This window comes from Euprymna scolopes, chromosome 7, assembly GCF_053919585.1.
Source record: "Euprymna scolopes isolate OS-2025 chromosome 7, ASM5391958v1, whole genome shotgun sequence".
NCBI lineage: Eukaryota > Metazoa > Mollusca > Cephalopoda > Sepiida > Sepiolidae > Euprymna > Euprymna scolopes.
In genome coordinates, this window is record NC_136488.1 from 116,590,373 (window position 1) to 116,602,928 (window position 12,556).

The window sequence follows — 12,556 nt, forward strand, 5'->3', positions numbered from 1 at the left end:
AGAGTGGACCCAAGAGTAATCATAAGTAGGAGATGGCTTCACACTCCCAAATTTTCCAAATTGGAGCCTTAATACAAGAAAAAAAAGCATGCTGAAATAATCAGAGAACGCATAGAATCGCAAAAGATAGGAACTTGTGATTTCTGGAAAATCTATAATAGAATAAAAGGCAATCAGTAATTCCTTCACTATCCAACAATCAGGTCACATGCACGACAATAGAGAAAGCGAAACTGCTGAGTTCATCTCCAACTCCACCTTAGAGCCAACAAACAACTCACTGCCAAATTTCCCTATGCAGACTGAAGTCACACTAGATGATGTAAAAATTACGCCTTCTCACGTTCGCAATATCATAAAAACTTACACACCTCCAAGGAGTGTGGGCTTGGTCTCATCCTGCTGTACTAATTAAGAAATACTCAGCCGAGCTAGTCCTCATCCTTTCAAAGCTCTACAACAAATGCCTTGCTGAATCTTGATTCCCAATAGCCGGAAGATGGCCTCTGTGGTAACAGTGTACAAGAATTCTGGTAAAAGAACTGACCCTGTCAATTATTGTCATATTAGTCTCCTCCCTCTCTTCGCTAAAATTTTTGAGACCATAATTAATCAAGCACTAGTCCACCACCTCGCAAAAGCTAATCTTCTCTCTGACAAACAGTATGGCTTTAGGCAATGTCATTCTACTAGATATTTTAAGTCATCTCTGAACGCATATACTTTGTACTGAATAGTGTTGGGACGATTAATCAGAATCAGAAATTGCAATATTTGAGGGTATTGGAAAAATTTGTACCGATTTTCCGATGCCAAAACGATTGTCTTTTTTATTGGATTTTGTTTAAAGCAAAATCTTCCATTGTTGGTAATAATGATACAATAAATATTTATTGATTTAAAACCATCTGTGAAGCTAAAACCAATAGATTGTCCCCCACAAGTATATTTTTTATTTTAGGAAAATATCTGCACATATAGTACGTGTTTTTACGATAATCAGAGAAAAAAATACAACTCTATAGTTAAATATTTAGAAATTTCTAAAAAATCGGAGTCTGTAATTGTATCAGAATTGAGAATTTAGTACAGAATCGGTAATTGTATTGGAATCGGGAAAAATTTTGGAATCGTCATCACTAGTACTGAATAAGGTGGGCTGTAGCCCTGTATATATCAAGGCCTTTAACAAAGTCTGGCACAAAAGGCTGCTAATGAAAATTAAATCATACAGTATAACTGGATGTATACTAAATATAATTAGATCCTTCTTAGACAATAGAACCATCCAGGTTGTCATTGATGGGCATACATCCAAGCAGCATAACATTAATGCAGGAGTGCCTCAGTGGGTTGATCATTGGACCACTATTATTCCTGATATTCATAAACGACTTCCCTGATAATATGGTGTCCGAGATGAGTATATTTGCCGATGATACAACACACTATAGCATGCATAAGGGAAGAACAGATGTACATAAATCTAAATCAATGGCAGAATCATTAGAAAATTACCTCCAGACCGTAATGGAATGGGGCCGCAAATGGATCGTAACATTTAATGCTAGTAAAACTAAGCTGCTCTCCTTTAACAATTACAAGACACCTCTCCAACTGCCTATATCTCTAACAAATAACACTGAGAATTCTTCCCTCAAACTCCTTGGCCTAACATTTGCAGGCAATATGAACTGAAACAAATACATCGAGGACATTGCGAAAGCTGCTACAAAAAAGGAAGACTCCTCACACCTGAGAGTATCCTGCACCTCTACAAGTCCACCATTCACCCACGCATCAAGTATCGTTGTCACATCTGGGCTGGTGTACCTACCACTAGCCTCTCCCTCTTGAAAAAAAAAAAAAAAAAGTCTTCAATCTAATAGGTCCCATTTTGTCAACTAAGCTCCAACCCCTGTCCCATCGCCGCAATGTTGCATCTGTGTCTGTTTTACAAATATTTTAATGGAATGAGCTCTGATGAACTCCTTTGATGTACATATCCCCGACAAACCCGCTTAGCAACAAAATCTCACGTCTTCACTCTTGAGGTCTCTAAATGCCAGAAATCTTTTTACTCTAATAGTTTCTTCCCTCAAACTTTGGAATTCCCTTTCCTGCTACCTGTTTCCCTGGCTGTGTTGATAAGCAGAAGTTTAATGTAATGCAAAGCAACATCTTGTTAATCTTTCCTAAGCATGATCCCAAATAGTAGCCTCTTACGTCCAAGTGGCGATATGCCTTGTTAAGGGTGAATGTGAGTTAAAAAAAAAAAAAAAAAAAAAAAAAAAAAAAATGGGTTATCCAAGATGAACAATATTATTTAAAGATTTTTTTTTAAACAAACCGCTTAAATTCTAAGCAGAAGTATGAGATAACATCTTATTTTAAAGACCTCATTTTTGTGTTGGCTGGGATTTGGGTGGATTTTTTTTTTTTTTTTTTTTTTTTTTTTTAAATTACTCTTTTCCATTGCAAGTGGTGCATTCTCACTGTAAATTAGTTTTACTGCAATCGACTTTAGAAATGTAACTTTATGATGTTCAAAAAATTAAAAGGAATTTAGCAATTTTCAAACTTGTGTATGACACAAACCGAGTCTCTTACAAAGATCCATTAAAAATAAAAAAAAGATTGTTACTTACTTGAAACAGCTTTAAATTATGTACCACCACTTGAGATATGAAACTTATAAACTGTATTTAAATCTTACAATCAAACCTAAGATAAAAAGAAAATTCTTTTAATAGGAAGTAAATTTCCTGTAGCATATTTTCTTATAAAGACCCAGCTTCAACCATGTACATCAATTACAGCATGCGTGTGTAGGGGGGGGGGGTCAAAATGACAAAAGACACTTTTATTACTCTGAATGTGGCATTGGTTAGAATAATTGTGTTAACCACCATATCAGTTGTAATTATAGTCCTAAAAGTGTGAGGGTGGGGACATGGTTTTCAGTGCTTATCCTAATGATAACCAGACATGATTAGGATTCATTCATACAAAACAATATTCTTAATATTTTTATCATCTTGTCTGTATGTAATTTTTTTTCATTTATATATATTATTATCATCAAAATGGCTCATTGTTACTCACTGTCTTTTGAAACAGATTATATATATATATCTCATTATATACATACATCACCCACAAACAGTACCATGTCTGTTTTCAGCTCATTAGTACAGCTAGACAAGCAAGTGCTTCAAGATGAGATCGAAATATATACATATATTAATGATGGGATGATTCCCTTCACCTGATTCAATAACTGATTCAGTACTAAATTCCCGGTTCCAATACAATTACCGATAATGATTCAGATTCTTTAGAAATCTCTAAATATTTAACTATAAAGTTGTTATTTTTTCTGATCAGTAATCAGAAAACATGGAGGGGGGGGGTCTATAAATTTTAGTTTTTCTGGTAATTTTAAAATCAATATTTATTTTACCATTACTACCAAAGTGGAAGATTTTGTTGCAAACAAAATAAAAAAAGATGATTAAAGAAATTGTTTGGTACACACATTTTTCCGATACCTGCAAAAGTTCTGATTAATCGTCCTGACATTAATATAGATACATGTAGAAACCAAAGATCCAAACACAGCTATTGATATGCCTAGTTTGTATAACTACTTTTTAGGCCGTCTATAATAAATTCGTCTTTGAGGTTATTTATCCGTAATTTCATTCTATTTTCCTATACATATGGAATAGTTTTAGTTATATAAATATATATAAATTACTAATCCTTTAAAATATTACCTATTAATTTTCAAGGGAAATAATTTTAATGAAAACTTACTTTTTCCAATTACAGATCTAGATATCTAACATAAGTTAAAGAATATAGCTAGACCGGCAGATAGTGTGTATTTGATATTCCAAAAAAGATTACAAATCGACCTACTCTGACAACCTCCACATACATTTGTTTGTGAAAAAATTAAACTGATTCTTAATTTTAAAACACAAATGTTGCACACATCCAAAAACTCTATAAATGCAAACAGACCTTTGTAAAATGCTATTAAATTTCACATCAGTTACTAATAAAACTGCCAGCATAACATGCCAACACGAGATGCCCAAAGTTGTCAATGATATACAGATGTTATTGACAAAGAATAATTACACCTTTTCACATTAAAAAAGGTAAATGGGAGAGAGTGGCGTTATCTTCTAATAACGGTTGTCATAACAACTGTATGCAAAGCCTTAATAGAAAGGAGACTATAGATTGAATGTAGGAGGTTTTAACATCCTGACCACACCAATCAACACAAGTACATACAGTGCAACAAACAATGGCAGAGTCTGGTGAAAGGGTGGGGAATCTATTGAATAATCAATAACCACAATGATGATATGTGTTATTCTGGCTGTTCATTAGCAAACATGATGTAATAGGCAACAATATTGGTGGAAGGAGGGTAGATGTATTAAACAAAAGTTTCATAATCTGAAGGCTACGATTTCAATCCCTATACAGGGCAGTACATTTTCTCATTAATTCACCAAAAAATAAATTTCATTAAAACAATGTCTAAACAAAAAAATTTTGATTAAAAAAGGAGATTTATTGTTCTAAAGTTTTACTTGATGTTTTTATTTGAATAAAACAAGACAGTAAGTTCACCAATAAGAAAGTGGCACTCTTTAATAACTTTCAAAAACATTCTCATAAATTTCTTTTAAATAAACTTTGTAGCATAATTATGTTAATGATATTGTCAGGTTCCAGCTACAGTATCTGTATCAAGTTATACATAAAAAAAAATTTTTTTTTTTATAAATCATTCTATTAATCTTGTATATGAAGTATAGCCAGTCGGTTTCTTGCATTCTTTCCCCACAGAGTATGTAATTAAAATAAAACTCTAGTCCCCTTTAAATAAAAATGACAAAAAACTGAATTCTGATCGATTTTACATATTTCCACAGTTAATATGATAGATACTTCATTTTGAAAGATAAAGTCTTTGTATGTATCAGTGTCAAGGTTCTTTAAATTTCAAAAGAGTTTTTTTAATCATAGATGAAGCAGTCAAAATCAAGACTATCTCCTTGGTGGGAATGCATGTAGTTTAGAGTAGGATAAGCAAAGGATAACTATTGAGCCAACAGTTTTGAGGGTTTTGTGCCAAATATTTAAAATTTCTGTTTCATCTTTACAAAGAAATAATTCAAAGTTTGACCTCCGGAGGCCACCCTCCCAAATATTATCTCCTCCTGTGGAAGGGGATGTCTTATTGCCAGCCAGGTGAGGTATCCTTATTCAGTAAAAAGTGTTGATGTTCCAACAAAAAATTATAAAACACTCAAAACAAGCACTTCATGAAAATGAGACTTTTCCATATTTTATTTCCATTTGTTTTGTTGTTTTTTTTTTTTTTTTAATTAAGGAAGATCCGAACAACTTACAATCTAGCCCATTTCTTTAGTTTGGGAAAAAAAAAAAAAAAAAAAAAAAAAAAAAAAAAACATGATTAAAATAGCATATGAAATTAGACATTTAATGTTTTTTCTCCAATACATTTTCAGATACAGGTCATAATAACACTACTAGGTTTTTAACCTTATTGTCACTACAAATCTGTAACTGTAATTTTAACAATCACCCAAGGCGAGTTGAACTGATTTTAAACGATTTCATAGCATCCCGTGTAAAGACATCTCACCCATGTCAATCACCAACTGCATCTTTGACAGACTTAACCCATTCTCAATTCCAGCGACAAACACCAAAAATATATATCTGTCTTCATCATTATAATCTACATCTTTGTAAGCCACCTTCGCAATTCTTTCAAGTCAGCAAGTGTAATTGAAGTCAAAGGAATTCCTTCTCAGGTTAAAGAATGTGTCTAAACAGGGAAGTGCCCTTTTCAGAAAAGTCTTTATCATGTTAGTGGTGTTCCACCTTGTAAAGATGGTGCAAGATTTCATGGTAGCAATCATTTACTCAATGAACAAATGGGGGAAGAACACAGGTACAAACAGATTCCAGTTGCCTTGCATATCATACCAAGTTGTCTCAACTTTCTTTTTCAAAATGACAGCACCGTTGAATTCAATAAAATTTAGTAAAACAAACTATTTGATTTGGTTTTATGGGAAATCCTGACAATTCATAAAAATTTCAATACGCGTATTTCCCCGCCTTATTAGGGATATATGACTACAAACGATTATAGTCACAAAGAAAACGTGCATACACATGCTAAGTTGTTTTATTTCATTCATATGGACATTAATCATAGACCGCTACAGTAAAAATTTACAATGGCCAATATGAATTGGGAGAAAAAAATGTTAAAAAGCTTTTGTTTTTTTTTACAATGACTTTTTATGCGCTTTTTGCAGTCAAATATACACCTCTATAATAATACAGTTAAAAGATAGCTGTATATGTTTTCCTTGCAACTATGTGACTTTCTTAATTACACATTAACTTTTTTATAATATTATTAGACTTATTGAAATCAAAATTGTAAAAATGAAGCTTAAAATCATATTTGAAAATAATCTGGTACAAAAATTTAAAAAAACAAAAAACTCCCAGGCAATACTAGAGGAGTTATTTCATGTTTACATATAATACTATAAGTAGATATAATATATTATGTATAGATTTTCAATATTTATTTAAACAGTGATCAATACGCAAGTAGAGCCAGGTAGTAAGTTAGGAAAATATAATCATGATAATTAAGCTACACCGAGGCATTTGTGGTTCATTCCCATAAAGAATCATCAGGATAAGTGCAGAAGATTCGTGTTACAGATTGTTTAGTTTATCTGGATATGCATATACACATACGCATGTAGACACATATTGCAGGAATTATTAGAAGGATGCTTGTTTGTAGAAACAAATTGCATGTAGGGTGTAGGGGATAAATTTGATAATTTCTTTATATTCTTCAATTTCAAAATCATTTTAAATATTAAATAGTGGTAAAGTGCAACTAATTGTGGTTTCTGTGTGATATTGGTGGGTTTGAGAGCAGGAAATTGTGAATCAATGGAAACATTGGTTGATTGGTTGTTTTACGGCATATCAACCTTTTTCAGGTTATTTAATGCCGAATTTAGTTATTTTGAGAAACAATTTTTAATGGAGTATATTTGTTTTTTTTAAGTCAGATTCTATTTAACCCATAGTTGGAACCCTAACAGGTACTACCACTCCGGGTCAGAGTGGACCTGGGAGCAATGGCAATTAAAGGGTGGCTCCACACTCCCCAAGGCCCGCAAGGTGGGGCCTCACCATCGGATATAGTTTTAGGTCATATCCAGGACCGTTGTATAAAGGGTTCTTTTTTAAAAATTTTATAAAGGCCAATTTTTTTAAGATATGAGAGTATGGTGTGGGGATTGTTTTTCTCAAATAACTCTAATATTGTTTTCTTTGTAGAATCGATTTCTTACTGTTACAAAATCAGTACATTCAATTAATATGTGTTTGACTGTGAGTGATGTTTGACAAGGTATACAGATGGGTTGTCTTTTTTTAAGAAGATATGAGTGGGTTAAGTGAGTATGGCCTATTTTTATTCTTGTTAGTTTGACTTCTTTTCTGTTTAGTTTCGTATTTTGTTCTTGTTTTTTGGCATGATTTCGTGAAGTTTGTTGTTAGGGTGTTCATTCCAGTAGGTTTGCCATTTCTCTATTGTATATGCGTTGATACGTCTTTTTAGATCTATGTATGGAATTTTAAAATTTGCATCGATTGGGAGATTTAAGGTGTTTTTTGCTGCAGAATCTGCTAATTCATTACCTTTAATACCGGAATGGCTCAGTATCCAGCAGAAAATGATTTTTTTTACTGTTTAGTTCAGTTAATCTTTGGAGTAATTTTGCGATTAGGGAGTTTCCCATCTTTTTATTTTATTTTTATTATCGCTTTTAGAGTAGATTGGGAGTCTGAAAGGATTATAAATTTGTTTTTTTGCTATTGGAAACGAGTTTGAGAGCTAGGATTAGAGCATGTATTTCAGCACTGAAGATTGAGGTTTATTTTGGGAGGTTTGATTGTTTTTTGATTGATTTATTGAGTATTGCTGCACTGGCTGTTGCATTATTTTGTTTAGACCCATCTGTATAGATGTGTGTGTGGTCTGGATACTTTGATTTTATCGAGATTATCATAAGTTATTGGATGAGTATGTTTCTTTTCATATTTACTTAAACTTAGGTTGATGTTAGGGGATACGATTTTCCAGGGAGGGGTTTTGAGTAGGACAGTTTTGTGAATTTTAGTTATGGGTAGATTTGCTTCTTTGGAAATCGATTTTATTCAAAGTCCAAAGGTTTTAATAGCATTTTCTTTTTGGTCGAAAAGGTGTTTACAGTTTGGATTTAAAGTGCTATTGTGTGCTGGGTTTGTGGGGTTGGCTGTAAGTTTTGTGTAGTATTTTAGACCAAGATTTTGATTTCTGAGCATTGGAGGAGTTTCATGTGCTTCTGCATACAGGCTTTCTACAGGGGAGGTTGGAAATGCTCCTAGTGCTAGTCTTAGTCCAGGGTGGCATATTGTTGAGGGTTTTTAGATATGACTTTCTGGTGGATTGATATATGAAGCTACCATAATCTATTTTTGATCTAATTAATGCTCTATACAGTTTGAGTAGTGTGTTCTTGTCAGGTCCCCAATCTGTATGGGCAATGACTCGGAGTTGTAATGCTTTATTACATTTGGTTTTGATGTGATTGATGTGTGGAATGAAATTTAGTTTTTTGTCAAAAATGATTCCCAGGTGCTTGTGTTCATTTACGAATGGAATTTTTTCACCTTCAATCTGTAAGGTTGGGTCAGGGTGGAGTTTGCGTTGGTTACAGAAATGGATGTATTTTGTTTTAGTTTTGGAGAATTTGAAACCATTTTTAGTTGCCCATTTATTAATTTTATTTATGTTATGTTGTAGTTTTCTTTCAATAGTGTGAGTGTATTTAAATCCGTAGCTGATTGAGCAGTCATCTACATATAAGGAGCTATGTATTTTAGGAGAGAGTTCTTTTATAATGTTATTGATTTTTATGTTAAAGATAGTTGTTGGTAATATGCTGCCTTGGAGCACTCCTTGATTTTGTGGGTCTGATAAAGTTGAGTATGTGAACTTGGAAAGATTTGTCTGTAAGGAAGTTTTTTATAAATTCAGGTAATCTGCCTCTTAGTCCGATGTTGTGGAGATCTTTTATGATATTGTGTTTCCAGGTAGTTTCATATGCTTTCTCAAGATCGAAAAAAAACAGATGTTACGTGTTCCTTATTGAGAAAAGCTTCTCAGATATAATTTTCGAGGTTAGTGATGTGGTCTATACATCCTCGATCTTTTTTGGTATCCACACTGGATTTCAGAAATTATTTTGTTGTCATCTAGATACCATATAAGATGATAGTTAATGTCTTTCGAATGTTTTGCATAGGCAGCTTGTGAGAGCTATTGGTCTGTAGTTTTCTGCGTTTGATGCATCTTTTCCCAGTTTGGGTATTGGTATTATTGTTGCTTGTTTCCATGAAGTTGGGAAATGTTTTGTTTACCATATTTTATTATAAATTTTGAGAAGGAGTTTTAATGATTCTGGTGGAATTTCTTTAAGGAAGCTGTAGTGCACTTCATCTGGTCCTACAGCTGAGTTATGGGATTTTTCTATGGCGGTTTCGAGTGAGAAGATTTCATTGTAAGGCTCTTGATTTTTGGAGTTAAAGTTCATTTTGTACTTTTCTTCATGTTTCTTAAGTATTTGGAATTGTCTATTGTAGTGTTTTGATGAGTTTTCGGCAAAGGTTTTAGCTAGTGTGTTAGCAATATCTTTTTTATCAGTTATTTTCTGTTTATTTGTGAGAAGGTGTTTGATTGGATTCGGATTATATTTTTCAGTTATTTTCCTAATCATTTCCCAGACGGTTTTGAGTTTAGTGGTGATGTTGATTTTGTTGACAAATTGTTGCCAGCAGGATCTTTTGCATTCTTTAATTGTTTTTCGAGATTTAGCTCTTTGGTGTTTGTATTCTATTAAGTTGTTCGTTGTGGGTTGTTTTTAAAATTTTCTTAAGGCTGCCTTTCTCTGTCTAATGGCCATTTTACATTCTTGATTGAACCATGGTTTGTTTTTTTTTCCACAAGAATTTTTGGGTATGCATTTTTTGGCTATTGTTATGAGTACTTCCGTGAATTCTTCTATTGTTTGGATTTGATGTTCTGTTAGTTTTAGTGAACAAAGTTCTTTAAATTCGGCCCAATTGGCTTTGTGTTCCACCTGGGTATGTGGTTTTGGATGGAGTTACTGTAATTGATTATAATAGGGAAGTGATCACTTCCACAGGGTTGTTCGTAAGTGCTCCATATATAATTCAAGAAGCTTGATGGATCACACATGGTAAGATCAATGGCACTAGTTGATCCGTTTGTTGGATTTAAGTATGTGGGAATTTTTTGGATTGAGAAGGCACAAGTTATTTTTGTTAATTGTTCAATTTTGTTTCCTTTTGAGTTTGTGACTTCGCATCCCCATAACGTACTGTGGCAGTTAAAGTCTCCTAGAAGAATGAATGGTGAAGGTAGTGGTTTTATTAAATTTTCTAGTTCATTTTCATTTATTGGTTCATGAGGAGAGAGGTATATTCAGCAGATTGTGATTGTTTTGTGTAATGTAACTTGAGTTGTAATTGCTTGGAGATTTGTTTTGACAGAGAAATTGCTTTGAGGTATGTTATTCCTTACAAGAATTGAGGTGCCTCCATTAGCATGAAGGCCTGTGTTATGGAAACAGTTGTATTGTTCATAGTTTGGTGCTTTGAAATGGTTATTGTTTTGTAGGAAGGTTTCTTGTAAGCAAACAATGGCTGGGTTGAAGAGTGAGATAAGTATAAGTTCATTATAATTAAATCTTATTCCACGACAATTCCATTGGATAATTTGTTGTGTTTTATTTATATCCATGAGGTTGTTTAGTTTTCCTCTATTTCCATCTCTTTAGAAGTAGAGGGTTTATCTTTTGTCGGAGTTTGTGTCTTTGGTGAAGTGTTTTTTTCTTTTTTTGTTTGGATCTGGACGTCAATCTGGATCTTGCTTGAGATGTTGCGGTTTTGTCTTGTTCATTTTTTTCCCCTCTTGATTACTTGTATTTGGTTTCTTTTTTTTATCTAGGGTGTTTTCGGTTTCCATTTTTTCTAGAATTTGGAATCTATTTTGAGTGTCTATTGTTTGGTTTTCTTCTTTTCTGGAACATTCTTTATTTGCTGTTTTATCATTGCTTATGTTTTTATTCATTTTTGGTGGTTGTTTTGTTGGTTTCTGTGATAATTTTTTTAATGGTTCTGTTGTGGATGGAATATTATTTTCTGTGTTTGGATTTGTTATTTCTATTTTGTTTCCCAGATTTGATTATTTTTCTTTTAGGCTATTTTGAAATTCTGGCCATTCTTTAATATTTAATATAATCAGTTTGTTTATCAGTTCCCTATATTGATCATGTATTTCATTATGTTAGTATGGTTTAGTTGTCTTTCACATATGTCTCAACTATTTTTCTGACTTCTGGAAAGGTTGTGTTTTTTTGTACTTTACTTTTATAATTTCTCTTTTTTTATATGTTTTGCATATTTTAGAGAAGACCGGGTGATCTTTGCAGTTAGCACATTTCACCTCATTTATGCATTTTTCTTCGGTGTGGTCAGGCTCTTTGTTGCCGCATTTTCCACGTATTTTTATTCCTTTACAGGCTTCTTTATGATATCCATATTTTTAGCAATGGAGACATCTTAATGAGGCTGGGATATATTGGTCTACTTTTACATTTAAGTAGCCAATTTTTATTTCCTTAGGTATTATTGGTTTTTTGAACGTTAATGTGTTGGTGGTTATTATTTTATTGTTTCTTTTTATGTTTATGCGGATGTGGTTGATTACTCCTTGTTTTTCTAATTCGGTTTTTATTTCTTCAGTTGCTAGCGATAGTTCATAACTTCGAATTACTCCTTTCGAAGTGTTTAGTGTTTTATGGGGAAAGACTTTGCACTTGTACTCATGGAAGTTCTTCATTTTGAGTAGAGATTGAGCATCTCTAAGATTGGTTATCTCAACTAGTAGATTTCCATCTTGTTTTTCTGATCATTTTTGGTTTACTTTTTGTGGATAATGTCTTTTCTATTATTAGGAAAGGTGATAAATTTCCAATTTTTTTATTTTCAATTAATTCAATAACCAAGAATCGTGGGAAGTTTCTTCGTCTATAGTTGGAGCGGTTTTTCTAGTTTTGAATTTTTGTTCTTCATCTGAGCTTGAGAGGTCAGAGTCAGAGGAATGGTTTCTTTTAAGGGGGATGCATTTGTTTTTATCAGCCATGGATTTTGGGATTTATTTTTCATCAACCACGCTCCCTACCCACCTCAGTCCAAAATTGGGGCATAGTAAGGGGGAAACCCATTCGCCTTGACCATGTCGGGGCTACGTGGAGGATATACTCTTTTGGTAAGGAGTTCTCAAGCACTATATTTTCTGTTCAATATGTCCTCAAAAATACATTTGTTCAGA

The 12,556-nt window shown here is 33.1% G+C and overlaps 1 protein-coding gene across 11 annotated transcripts in view; it reads right to left on the minus strand.

Annotated features, from left to right (window-relative positions):
* LOC145279904 (putative E3 ubiquitin-protein ligase RNF144A-A) overlaps window positions 1-12,556 on the minus strand; it is a 136,537-nt gene that overhangs the window by 73,800 nt on the left and 50,181 nt on the right. The window contains exon 1 of one of the 11 annotated variants that reach the window (XM_080131456.1): window positions 2,649-2,691. The exons of the other annotated variants lie outside the window; for them this stretch is intronic. The gene's annotated coding sequence lies outside the window, so the exon portion shown is untranslated. Of the gene's footprint in view, window positions 1-2,648; window positions 2,692-12,556 lie in introns of those variants that run through there. 11 annotated transcript variants of the gene reach the window in all.